Below are 12,044 nucleotides of genomic sequence, written 5' to 3'. Positions count from 1 at the left end.
GAAGTAAGACATTGAGTGCTTGCAAATAATGATGATGGCAAGGTACATGAAAGATTTCCTAGTGGTTCAGCTATGATGAAGGAGCAAAGACCTGTTCAAAAGCTTAATTTGAACTCAAGTTCACAACTGAAATAAGATAAATGTCCTAAGTTACTAGTCAATACAGTACATAAAACTTAATAGTTTCAGAAATATTAGTTATAATATTCTAAACCTAAAATTGATAATTTAGTGATGGCAGAACTCTTAGTAATCTAAGGTATCAGCAGGTAGCATACACCTGAAAAAGAAACTACTTAAAGGCTTATAATCTGTTTACACATAACCAAAATACCTGGTCACCTGATTTTTATCTATGAACCCCAATAATATTGTTAGGTCTCTTCTAATCCTACTTCTTACTGTCTATTACCTTACCCCAGTAGTCTCTAAATGAACTTCTTTGAGAATAAGCAGCTGCCCCTTTCCTAGAAATGGCTCCTAGAACATTTAGAAGGTACAATATACAAATAACCACACAAAGCTTTATGATCTTGATACAGGTAAGTGTGAAATAGACCTGATTATTTGTGAGGTACTTGCTGGGAGCAGTAGCAATAGATATATGAATTTGTACTAAAGAATCTTCAAAAGTTTTAACGGTTAAAAACAGAGGCTAAGAGAAAAGACCTTAAGATAAGGCCCACTTCAAGCATAGGAAGAGATTCTTCCCAGACCTGATCTAAACACTGATTGCCATATCCATCAGTAGGAAAACAAAATAAAATGGAAAAAAAAAGAATCCTCAAATAATGCTGAAATGTCATTTTAGACATGAGCATCAAAGTCCACATTATAAAATATTTAGGTACCCAGACTAAAAAGTTAAAGGAGAATGGAAAAACTGGAAATTCTCCTCCTTTTCCCCATTTCTGTTCCCTTGATGAAATGCTATAGGAGAGAACTGGCTTAAGGAAAGGCTGCTGAAAAGAACAAAATTTAGAACTGGTAGAATACTTTTTAAATCAAATCTTCTTTATCATAAATACTTTATAGTCACTGGAGAAAAACAGAGCCTCAGAATTTTAACCTCCGCCAATATAAAAACAAAGAAAACTTTCACAAAATTTTGTAAAAAAAAATTTTTAAATAATGAGCCCTTTATAATCATCATCAAATTTTTGCCAGAGTGAAGAAAAATTATTTAATTATTCAGTTAGAATCCTTTGTATATTACAATATTTTAAAATTATAGGGAAAGTGTATTTTATTTATAAATATATGCTAGCTATCACATTGTATAAGAAAACATCTACTATAAAATGAAAAGAAACCCCCAAATCTAAATTTTGATGTCTCTGAAAATTTTATTGCTTGAGGGCAAGCACATCTTTCTTTCCTGTGTATTAGTGCGAGATAATATCCTAGAAACTGGTATATATGTTTTGTATGCTTTGGCATAAAAGATGAGAAATACCTACTGATCTGTTAAAAGCTGTGGCTTAATTATACCATTATTGTTTTTATGTTCAAATCTCCAATCTATGATTCTGAAGGGCCATGACCTCATAAGAGGCATGAAGAAAAAGTATTTCCAAGGCGGATGGGGGAGCCTCCTCTTCTACAATCTCAATGCCTACTTTTCTTTCTACTTGTAGTGTTTTCTAACATAGCAAAGATGGATAAAGCTCAGTCTTTGACTTCTGTGTATGTTCTTCATGCTCAAAGAAAACTTTTAACAATGCCAGCAATTTGAGGACTAGAGGTTAGACTGCAGAAAACAGATGTCTTCACCTACTAAGTTCAGAAAAAGCACATTACCTGACATCGAGAATATTACAGATCAGTATTATAGATCTAGATTATTTCTTTAGACAGAAACTGTAGAACTCCACATAACTTTTAATCAATAAGTTCTATACTTCACTAAAGTATAACAGAATAGAAAATAAAGATCTGAATGATTTCAAAAGAAACTGAAATTTGGTCAGAGTGAATTCTGGTATTCCTATTCTCACCAGACACACCGGAATAACTCTCACAGGGCTACATTAAAAACCAAGCAGCCAGCGACTAGCAATTGTGTTTAATAAAACAACAAACCTCATTTACACTATTTATAATATATTGTAGTTTAAAAACTTGATACATTTTTAAAAGGTTATCTATCTTAAATCTTATATATCAAATTCATCTCAAGGAGGGTTACTACATAAGTGTTACTAAAATAATTTCAGAAGTGACACTACTTGATTCTTCATGTCTACAAACCTAAACCATCTAAGAAGGCTGATGAAGACAAGCATCTAATCTTAAGAAAGGAAAATTCATTTTAGATACAGCTCTAAGATAATAAACAATATAAGCTTATATAAACATGACTTTAAAGGAACGTGCTAAATATACAGAAAGTTTCTTTCGTAACATTTTACAAAAACACTGCAAAGAATCCATGTTTTTCTTCTTTTGAACAATCTTTCCTTCTTTGTTTACCTTCTTATATTTTGCTTCTTTAAAAAAAATGTTCTTTTTTCCAATTACAGGGAGGAAATAAAAAGAAATGCAACTCTTTTATGTAAAGTAAATCCATCTGGATGTTTGCTGCATCCCATACTATAAACCTGTGATCCCCAACCAGAATGAGTTATAGTAAAGCTGCAGGCAAAATTGTCTCCATATACCACAATCCATTATCCCTGTCAAGTTAATGTTCCATGTTGAGCCATATGGCACGGGTACACATTCAACAAAGGAAATTCCTTAAACTTGTTATAATCAGCACTTGCAGTCATCCAAAAAACTGACATAAACAGCTTTATTGTGTTTAGTGCATTTCAGTTAATATCCATGACAAAAACAGGAAACAGTACAGGAGAAGGAGGAGGAATGTGGGGGAGCAGAGTTATTAAGAAACAACAACAATCTCCAACTGTATTTTCCCCCATTAAGCAAGTGATTTTCAATTACAGTAAGCACCAACCTTTCTATAGTGATCCACTAAGCCAAACTTAATAGAGAAAAAAAATAATGACATCAGTTTTCCACAGTATGAGCAATTCTAAACCTTGAAGTCTTAACAGTATTCATATAAAGCAATTCTGGCAAAATAATGAATGACTTGTATTTTCATGTTTGTTTTCTTCCTATAGTTGCTAAAACCTAACAGTGCTTATTTTTAAAAAAATAAGGCAATTTAAATAAAGTATCTTTATAGGCATTAAGTTTAGGTCACAGATAAATCAAGGGCTCCCAGAAGCCTTTGGTACCTGGCATAGCCCAGCACATCAAACTGCAGTCAAGGTACAAGTAGAGCAGAACTTCATTTCAGCCCCCGCAGTGACAACAATAAAACGCTGAGAAAACACACTATCAAATACTGAACTCAGCATCAATTTCTGTTAATTACAGCCTTGTCAGCAACGTGATTATTCAAACAACTCATGCAAATGTTAATGAGGCCTTATTTGCATATTTATTTTTTCCTTTGTTGAAATGTCATTGATTATTACATTCTACTATGATGAATGTGGCTGATGATGTGCTCTGATATGTAATTAGTCATTAGGTGGAATGAATAGATCAATTATGAAAAAGGACTAAGATTAAGAAATATCAAACAAGACCGCCCAATATAACTATAGAATCTTTTTAAAAAAGAACCTAATAAATAATTTCTTGACATTTAAACTGCAACATCAGTAGTTTTCAATAAATAAACCACTACTTTTGTGAGGTTAAATGAAGGCTTAAAAATACATCAGTACTTTGATAATCCAATTATGATCAAAGAAACCATCCTTTAAAAAATTGCAAACCACCTCAAGTGGCATGTCAAAACAACAAACAGAAAAAATACCCCAACAGATTTCACTTTAAACTTTACAAATTATACATACATAAAGTATTTTTTAATACAGTAGAGGAGGTGGTGGTGGAAATATGCTAAAAGAGAAAGATGCCTAACATCCCAGAGAGAAGGTACAGAAACATGATGAAGAATGACTGCCTTCATTTTAAAAAAGAAGGAAAAAAAAAAAAAAGGTGAGCAAAACAAACTCCTTCAAATCCTGATTTGTGCTTAGAGGAAAAGGATTATTTAGCCTCTGAAACAGTTCGCTGTAACTATCCAGCCAGCACTTGCTATTCACAGATGAAAAAAAAAAAAAACCACATTACTGCAGACCAGATGGGAACATTCCACATGACCAAACCAATCAATCACCTCGGTGGGGCGCAGGTGCAACACAGCCGTGTAGCAACACACCATTTCACAGTCTATCGGGCACAAACACATGGCCACCAATCAATGGCACCCCCAGGACCTCAGAGGGGGCAGGCTCTCTGGAGTCTTACTGGTCCATGCCTGATGACTTCATAATCACACATCATTTCATTCACTAGAGGATACAAACTAGCATTCTAATAACCTTCTACTGAAAATGGTCATGTTGTGCATATTAATACAGTGCTATTTGGAGTAAAGCAACTGACTTTACACGGCAGGCTAGGCAAAGCACGCAGGGCTGAAACAACCTGAAGCTAGAAACTTCTTCCTCTTTGAAGATGGCTATTTTGTTCAGGCTGAGATCGATGGCAACATGATTCATTCTGCCACATCAAAGTTGGCATGCAAGGCTTGTATCTTACACAAAGCAACTGTTAAACAATAGCATGCTTGAAGAGATAAAGGACAAAAGAGGGTGAAATAAAAAGGGTAGTTGGTGATTCTGTAAGAAGGACAAAAAGGCTCTGTTTCTTAAAATAGTCTAACCAAAACTGAGTTGCAAATAAAAATAGGTGACCATGAATAAAATTTAGATGTATATTCATTGGTTTTGTTTTGCAATACTTGAGGAATGACTCTCTAGAGTATATAATTACAAAAGAAGATAAACAGGATAATTTTCAGCAAACATTGTTATAATTCCACCAAGGAAGAGCTTTATGCTCTGTTCAGTGGCATTCAGAGAGGTTCTGTTGGCTCCTTTTACTCAAGGAGGCTGTATGCAGAGGTATCCTAGATAATTGAGTATTCTGAATACTGATTCAACAGATACCATAGACAGATGACATAATTTAAAAAGAAAAACCAGGAGAACTGTTTCACTCTAAAAAAGCAAACCAGCCAATTTAAATCATTGATGGAAGAAAGCTGGATATACACATCTGTTTTTAAATAGCAGATTTCTTTGATAATTCAGAGGGCAATGTGGCACCTTATGGGTCCTTAGATCCCATTAGGAACATCAATCACCAGAGCCAGAGTTCATGTGAAAATCAGTATAAGACATATAGCAGAATCTAAACTGACCCTCTGACAATCCAAAAAGTTGACTTAGGTAATTAATTTTTGATGTTAATATGTTGGGTATTTTTGTCTCTCATCAAAAACAAACAAACTCAGCTAACTAAATTAATTTACATTTCAGATTTGGACACATAGTGTTTGTTACAGATGTGAATACCATACTTTGTCCACATAAGCCTACTGATTCTATAGTCCAAAAAATGTACACATTCAATGAAAATATACTTACTACAATAGAGACTACCACTAAGAAAGAAATCTAATGGTTAGTCCAAGGAGGATATTACGATGATGATGATTGTTCCACAAAGAGATAGTTGTTCTCACTGGTGGATTATTACCTATCATTTACTTTAAAAAGTACATCAGATTCCTTTCTACATGGAAATAGATTAGAAGAGAGTACAAGACTTAGATTCTACTTCAGGTTCTTACTAATTACAGATGCTACTTGATTTGGGAAGGGCTTACATCCTGATTAAATTTTTTGTTTTGTGGGGAGGGGGGAGTACTAGGGATTGAACTAGGGGGTACTTGACCACTGAGCCACATCCATAGCCCTATTTCATATTTTATTTACAGGCAGGGTCTCAATGAGTTGCTTAGCACCTGGCTTTTGCTGAGGCTGGCTTTGAACTCAAAATCCTCCTGTCTCGGCCTCCCTAGCTGCTGGGATTACAGGCATGTGCCACTGCCCAGCCTGATAAAGCCACCTTGAATTGAAAATACTGTTAAGTAATCTGCTTGAATCAAATGTATGAAATATGATATGTCAAGAGCTCTGTAATGTTTTGAACAACTAATAATAAATAAATTTTTTTTTTAAAGTTGAAAAGGCATTAACACAGCTTACTGAAGATCAAATCTTAGCATAGTCTACCTTAAACATGCTTAGGACATGTACATTAGCCTTTCACTGGGCAAAAATCACATCATAAAAGTATTGAATATCATATTATTGAATATCTATACAAAAAAAAAAAAAAAAACCTGACAACACTGTAGAGTATCAGTCATTTAACTTTGTGATCTCCTGGCTGATTGGGAGCTGCAGCTCAATGCCCCTGGTCAACATCATAAGAGAATAATCTTACCACACATTGGTAGCCAAAGAAAAGATCAATATTCAAAATGCAAAGCAGTTTCTTCTCAATGAGCACTGCTTCTGTACCACTCTGAAGTCAAAACAGCATAAGCCAAACTGTCATAAGTTGAGGACCTTCTGTAACTGTGTAGTCTTCATCAGACTAGATAAAGGCAATGATTTCAATTCATTAATTTGCTGACTGAATGGATTAGAGAGGACCTTGAAGTTTCTCCTAATTAATGATCTTCCTCTGTGGACTGCACAGCTTTATTTCAAAGGGTCTGTCTAGTAGTTTTCAGAGTATGAGGCACGAATGAATAGAAATCAGGTGTGCCAGTTCCAGAAATTTAGCAGAGAAGGAACTATTGTGGTCATAGTTATAAAAGATGAGCAGTCATTTTAAGTGGACAATGAGTGTTTCCTCTTATGAAGAACAACTCCATTGGCTTATAGAAGTATGAGTAAGTAAAAATAATATGAGTTGACGTTTGTTTCCTTCTCAAATAGAATAAACAATACCATTTTAAAAATGGTATATTAATCACCCACTCCCAAATAATACAGTAATGGGGGGGGGGGGGGCGGGCATAAAACCTTTCCAAATAAATTCCTGAAGTGATTCGCACAAAGATTTGCTTTCCCAGCAATGATCCTGTAGGAGTTCAGATGTTGTGGACTACACTCATTTTTAACAAAGAAGGAAAACAAAAGTAAGAGTAGTGACTGGCTTCATCAGATCAGCAGGCAGGACTGACCACCTTTCAAAGCTATCACTAACAAAATGGATCTTCTAAGTATTCATATTTGAATCTGAAAATCATAGGATATATATTATTAAAAACATACCTGATTTTAGTGCTTTGAAAAGCAAAGCAGAAAATTGAAATTTTACTTCTTTTTAACAAATTTAAAGAAAACAGAAGAGCTCTAGAGTCAGTCAGAATTTGGTTTAAATCCCAGTTCCAGCCAGGCCTGGTGGCATATGCCTATAATTCCAAATATTCAGGATGTGGATACAGACAGATTCCAGGTTCAAGGCCAGCCTGGGAAATGTGGTGAAACCCTGTCTCCAGCCCCACCCCTGAGAATGAATGAATGAATGAATGAATAAAGGATGAAGATGTAGCTCAGTAGTACAGCACTTATTTATCATATGCTAGGCCCTGGGTTTAGTCCCCAGCACCAACCAAAGGAAAAAAACCCTAGTTCCATAATTTAATAATTTTGTAACTTTTGAATCAGTTACCTAAATTTTTCAAAATTTTGATTTGAAGAACACAAATAATAACTAAGACAACATCTAAAGCTCAGGAGTTGTTGTGAAGACTGTATGAGTAATACATGTAGTACTTAGCATCAAGACTAACACAGCAAGCACTAAATTTTTCACTATTGTTTAATATTCTTAACAAAATACATTAACTTGAGAGTCTCAAAATCAGAAGAATAGTTTTAATGCTCTAAACTCAGTTTATAAACAGTACTGATACCAACTCTGATGTTTAAAAAATTAGTACTTCACAAGAAAATTGATGGCTCTCTATGGTAACTAATAATTAACTGCAGATGTTGGTCAACTGGTCTCCTGATAATACATCCCAGAGAACCTTAATTAGTAAAATCCTACCAAAAGAGTAGAAGTTTCTCCTTTTTTGTTGAAAGTTCTACCTTTTCTTTCTAGTTAGTTGTAACAAGATTTTTTTTTTTTTTAAAGTTAATTTGCACATAATTTCCAGATGCTGTTTGTCTAGAATCCACACAAAAATAACAGGGTCAATAAAACATGTCAGCTGTACTGTTCATCATAAACTACATTTTAAAACAGGTCCATTTTAAGGTAATACCATCATCTGGAAACCAGAGTTCAACCATTCTAGCTGAAATAGCAGTTGGTGGTTAGACATCAAAATATTCACCCAAAATTGAGAATTTCATCTGTTAGACATTTTTATCTCAGAAAGGTTAAAGTATAGATGATAGTCCTATTTTTTTTAGGTACAGTGCATTCCAATTTGATCCAAAGAAAGTTTATTCAATACAATAACAACATCAGCTACATTTGTTTTGATAGCAACAATATTAAAAAAAAATACCAAGTAACTAAGTTTACCTAGTCATAATAGCCATTTTACAGTAGAGGAAAGTTTTTGGCACAGGCAAAAAGGAGGGATTTTTGGTAGAACAGTGTTGAATGTAGAAGGAATGTGAAAGACCTGGATTTTAGCTTAGTATTCACAAACTGTCGCATGAACTCTGCTGAATTATTTGGGCTCTCTCCTGTCTCAGTATACTCATCTGTGAAATAGAAGATATAATAAGAAAGAAGAAATAAACATTTAGTAATTGTTTTCTAAGTGTTAGGCCCCATGCTGGGCATTAGATAATCCTTTCATTACATCATCCTCAAAGTTATAATAAGCCCAGAATGACTATCTCTATTTTAGAGATTAAAACACCAAGCCTCAGATATTTCTCCAAACTAGATACATAAGTAGTCAACATTACTAATCATAAGAGAAATGCAAATCAAAACTTCAGTGAGGCTTTCATACCCACTAGGATGACTGAAATGAAAAACAGACAAACTTTGGCAAAAAAAAAAAAAAAAGTGAATAAATTAGACCCACTTTGGAAAATAGTCTGGTAGTTCTTCAAATAGTTATATTATCTACTAATTCCACACTTAGGTACAGTTGTGCACCACATAATAATGTTTCAGTCAACAACGAACAATGCCAACAGTCCCATAAGACTTTAATGGAGCCAGAAAATCTCTATCCCCAAGTGATATAATAACCATCCTAAACTTATAGTACAACACACTGCTCATGGGTTTTGGTAACATTGGTGTAAACAAATCAACTGGGCTGCCAATCATATAAAAGTATAAAAAATCCAGTTGTGGACAATATCTGATACTTAATAATAATAAATGACTAAGTTACTTATGTATTTACTATATATCTTTTACCATTATTTTAGAGTATACTGTACATATATTTTTTAAAGTCCACTGTAGAATAGTAGATTAGATGGTGTTATACCATCAGCAGCTTCAGACATCTTGCATTTACCACATCTCTTGGTCCCATCGACAGATTTGACTTATGACATACAAGTTTGCATAAGTATACTATATGATGTTTGCACACAAGGAAATTTCCTAATGGCACATTTCTCTGAACATACATTTCTTTGAACACTATAGTTAAGTGATGCATTACTATATATACAGAAGATAAATGAAAATATGATCACATAAAAATGTGTATGCAAAGTTGATATTGACATTATTTGAACCCAAAAAAGCAGAAACAAATCAAATCTCAATCAGTTGGTAAATAAATGTAGTATACCCCCAAAATGGAATATTATTCAGTCATAAAAAGAAACGGGGCATTGAAATACCTACAACATGGATGAACCCTAAAACATGCTAAGTAAAGAAAACTAACTACAAAGGACGACCTGTATGAGCCTAGTTATATGAAATGTCCAGAGTTAGGCAAATCCCTAGAGACAGAAAGACTAGTTGTTGCCGCCCTGTGCTGGGTGGAGGGGAAAATGGGGACTGACTTCTAGCAGGTACCAGGTTTCTTCATGGGGTGATACAATATTCTGAAATTAGACTGTGAAGATGATTGTGCAACTCTGAATGCACTAAAAGAAAAAGCCCTACTGAACTGTATGCTTTAAAAGAATGAATTTTAGGGTATGTGAATTCCATTTCTATAAAATTATTATTAAAACACTGAAGCAGAGAGTGAAATGATGGTTACCAGGGAGTAATAAAAAAATGAGCAAAAACCCCCACTGAGTTTCAAAGATTTTTAAAAACAACAGCAAATCCTCTCACATAGGGTTATGAAGATTAAATGAACAAAGCTAAAAAGCATTCTGCACAGTGCCTGGGACAATGAAAGTTCTTAATGAAATGTGACCTTCTTTTCCTTTAGTCAAATACAGAAACAATAGAAGTTAAATGTGATTTTGATTCTAATCTGATGACTTAATAAAGCTACCTGTTTCTTGCCATCTGATTACCGAAGAAGTAATATAACTACATGTTTATAGGTATACAACACAGTAAGGAAAATCAGATATATCCACTATTAGTATAAAAGAAAATGGACTTACAAGAAGCCCACATCAGAAGCTGACAAAGTGTAATGAAAATATACTGAAGAGAAGCAAATGAGTTACATACAACTCAACAAAACTCTATAAAGAATCCCTCCCAAATCACAGGATCATTTCAGGAAAAATGGAGCTGTATCCTTCATCATTGACCCCTTCTAAAAATAGAACACTTGTTCAAATAATTCTAGTAAGGACATGAAATTGCTCTAATTTCATATTCTGATGTTCAGGAAAAGTACTTAATTTTAAGTCTCCACCAAAGCAAAAACACTTTGTATCCTATCAGATGGCTCTCCTAGGATTTGGTAATACTGATCAAAACAAAATCTTTTATGCCAATTATCACCCCAGGTACAGTGAATAACAAGACTGCCTTTTTCCATGGGGGCACTATTGTCTCTAGGAATAGTTTCCTAAATCAATTCTTACACTTCCACTGAAATGACCACTGAATAATTTGCTAAATAATTTTACTACTGATTTACAACATTCTCATGTTTGTGCATTTAATCATATCACAAATAACTTCTCAAACTCAATGGGAAAGCTCACTTTGCTTGAGTCAGTGTGGGAGGCACTGGGAAGATATTCTAAAAGACAATGAAATCTAGGGGGATAAAATAATTATATATAAATTGTATGGTATTTAAATGAAATATTCCCCCTACTGAAGAAAGCTTATATCTGTGTCAACTGTGGATTATGAAAAACTATTAGCATTGAAAATGTTCACTGGTCATCTTTGACTCCTTGAAGTTTCAGAGAACTTATTGTACTCTACAGATGTTTTACAAACATTTACTAAATGCATGGATAGAAATGAGATGAAAGAAGAGTAGAGATAATAGGAAAGACTGAACTCATATTCATGAGGAAAGAACCTTATCCATCCCCTCAACACAGACAACAGACTGCCACACTGGACCAATATAATTAAAGCCAATTACAAAGAATCTTGATAATCCATGGTTATCCTGTGCTGCTTATCACAGGAAATTTCCATTAATCATTGACAAACATGTAGCGTAGAGATCCCCACTGTGACCTTCTTGGACTCACTGAGGGAACAAGATGATCAGATAATAAAGCAAGATTGGTAGATATGATCTGGTTTAATGCACATTAATGATGAAAAAAGATGAAATCTGACCAGGGAGTAAAAGATTGACACTATCAGAGAAATAAAAATTTAACTCCCAGCAACTCAAGTTTTTCCAATATACAGATTAAGGGGAGGAAATAATTTTGGTTCTGTTTCTTAAAGCAATATACATGAGCAATTCTTCAATAAGATTGAGACAGAGCATACTATATTTGAGCAGAGTGGGGAGGAGAGATTACTATGAAAGCAAAACAACTCTTTCAGAATTTCTTTTTGGTTTTATAATACAAAGAGAATGTAGAGTTCAATCAAGTTTTGCTAATCAGATTATAAGGATGATATAACAAGAAGGCATTTTTGAAAAAAAACAACAAAGCACTAGAGATCATCAACGTCTCAATTTGAAAAACCAGATTCTTTAAACATAA

At 34.0% G+C, this 12,044-nt stretch overlaps 1 protein-coding gene across 10 annotated transcripts in view; it reads right to left on the bottom strand.

Moving 5' to 3' along the window:
• The window catches only part of Tcf12 (transcription factor 12), a 348,998-nt gene that overhangs the window by 143,635 nt on the left and 193,319 nt on the right, over nt 1-12,044 (bottom strand). The window lies entirely within an intron of this gene.

The sequence above is a fragment of the Marmota flaviventris genome, chromosome 2 (genome assembly GCF_047511675.1).
Source record: "Marmota flaviventris isolate mMarFla1 chromosome 2, mMarFla1.hap1, whole genome shotgun sequence".
Classification (NCBI taxonomy): domain Eukaryota; kingdom Metazoa; phylum Chordata; class Mammalia; order Rodentia; family Sciuridae; genus Marmota; species Marmota flaviventris.
This window is presented reverse-complemented; position numbering and strand designations above follow the sequence as displayed.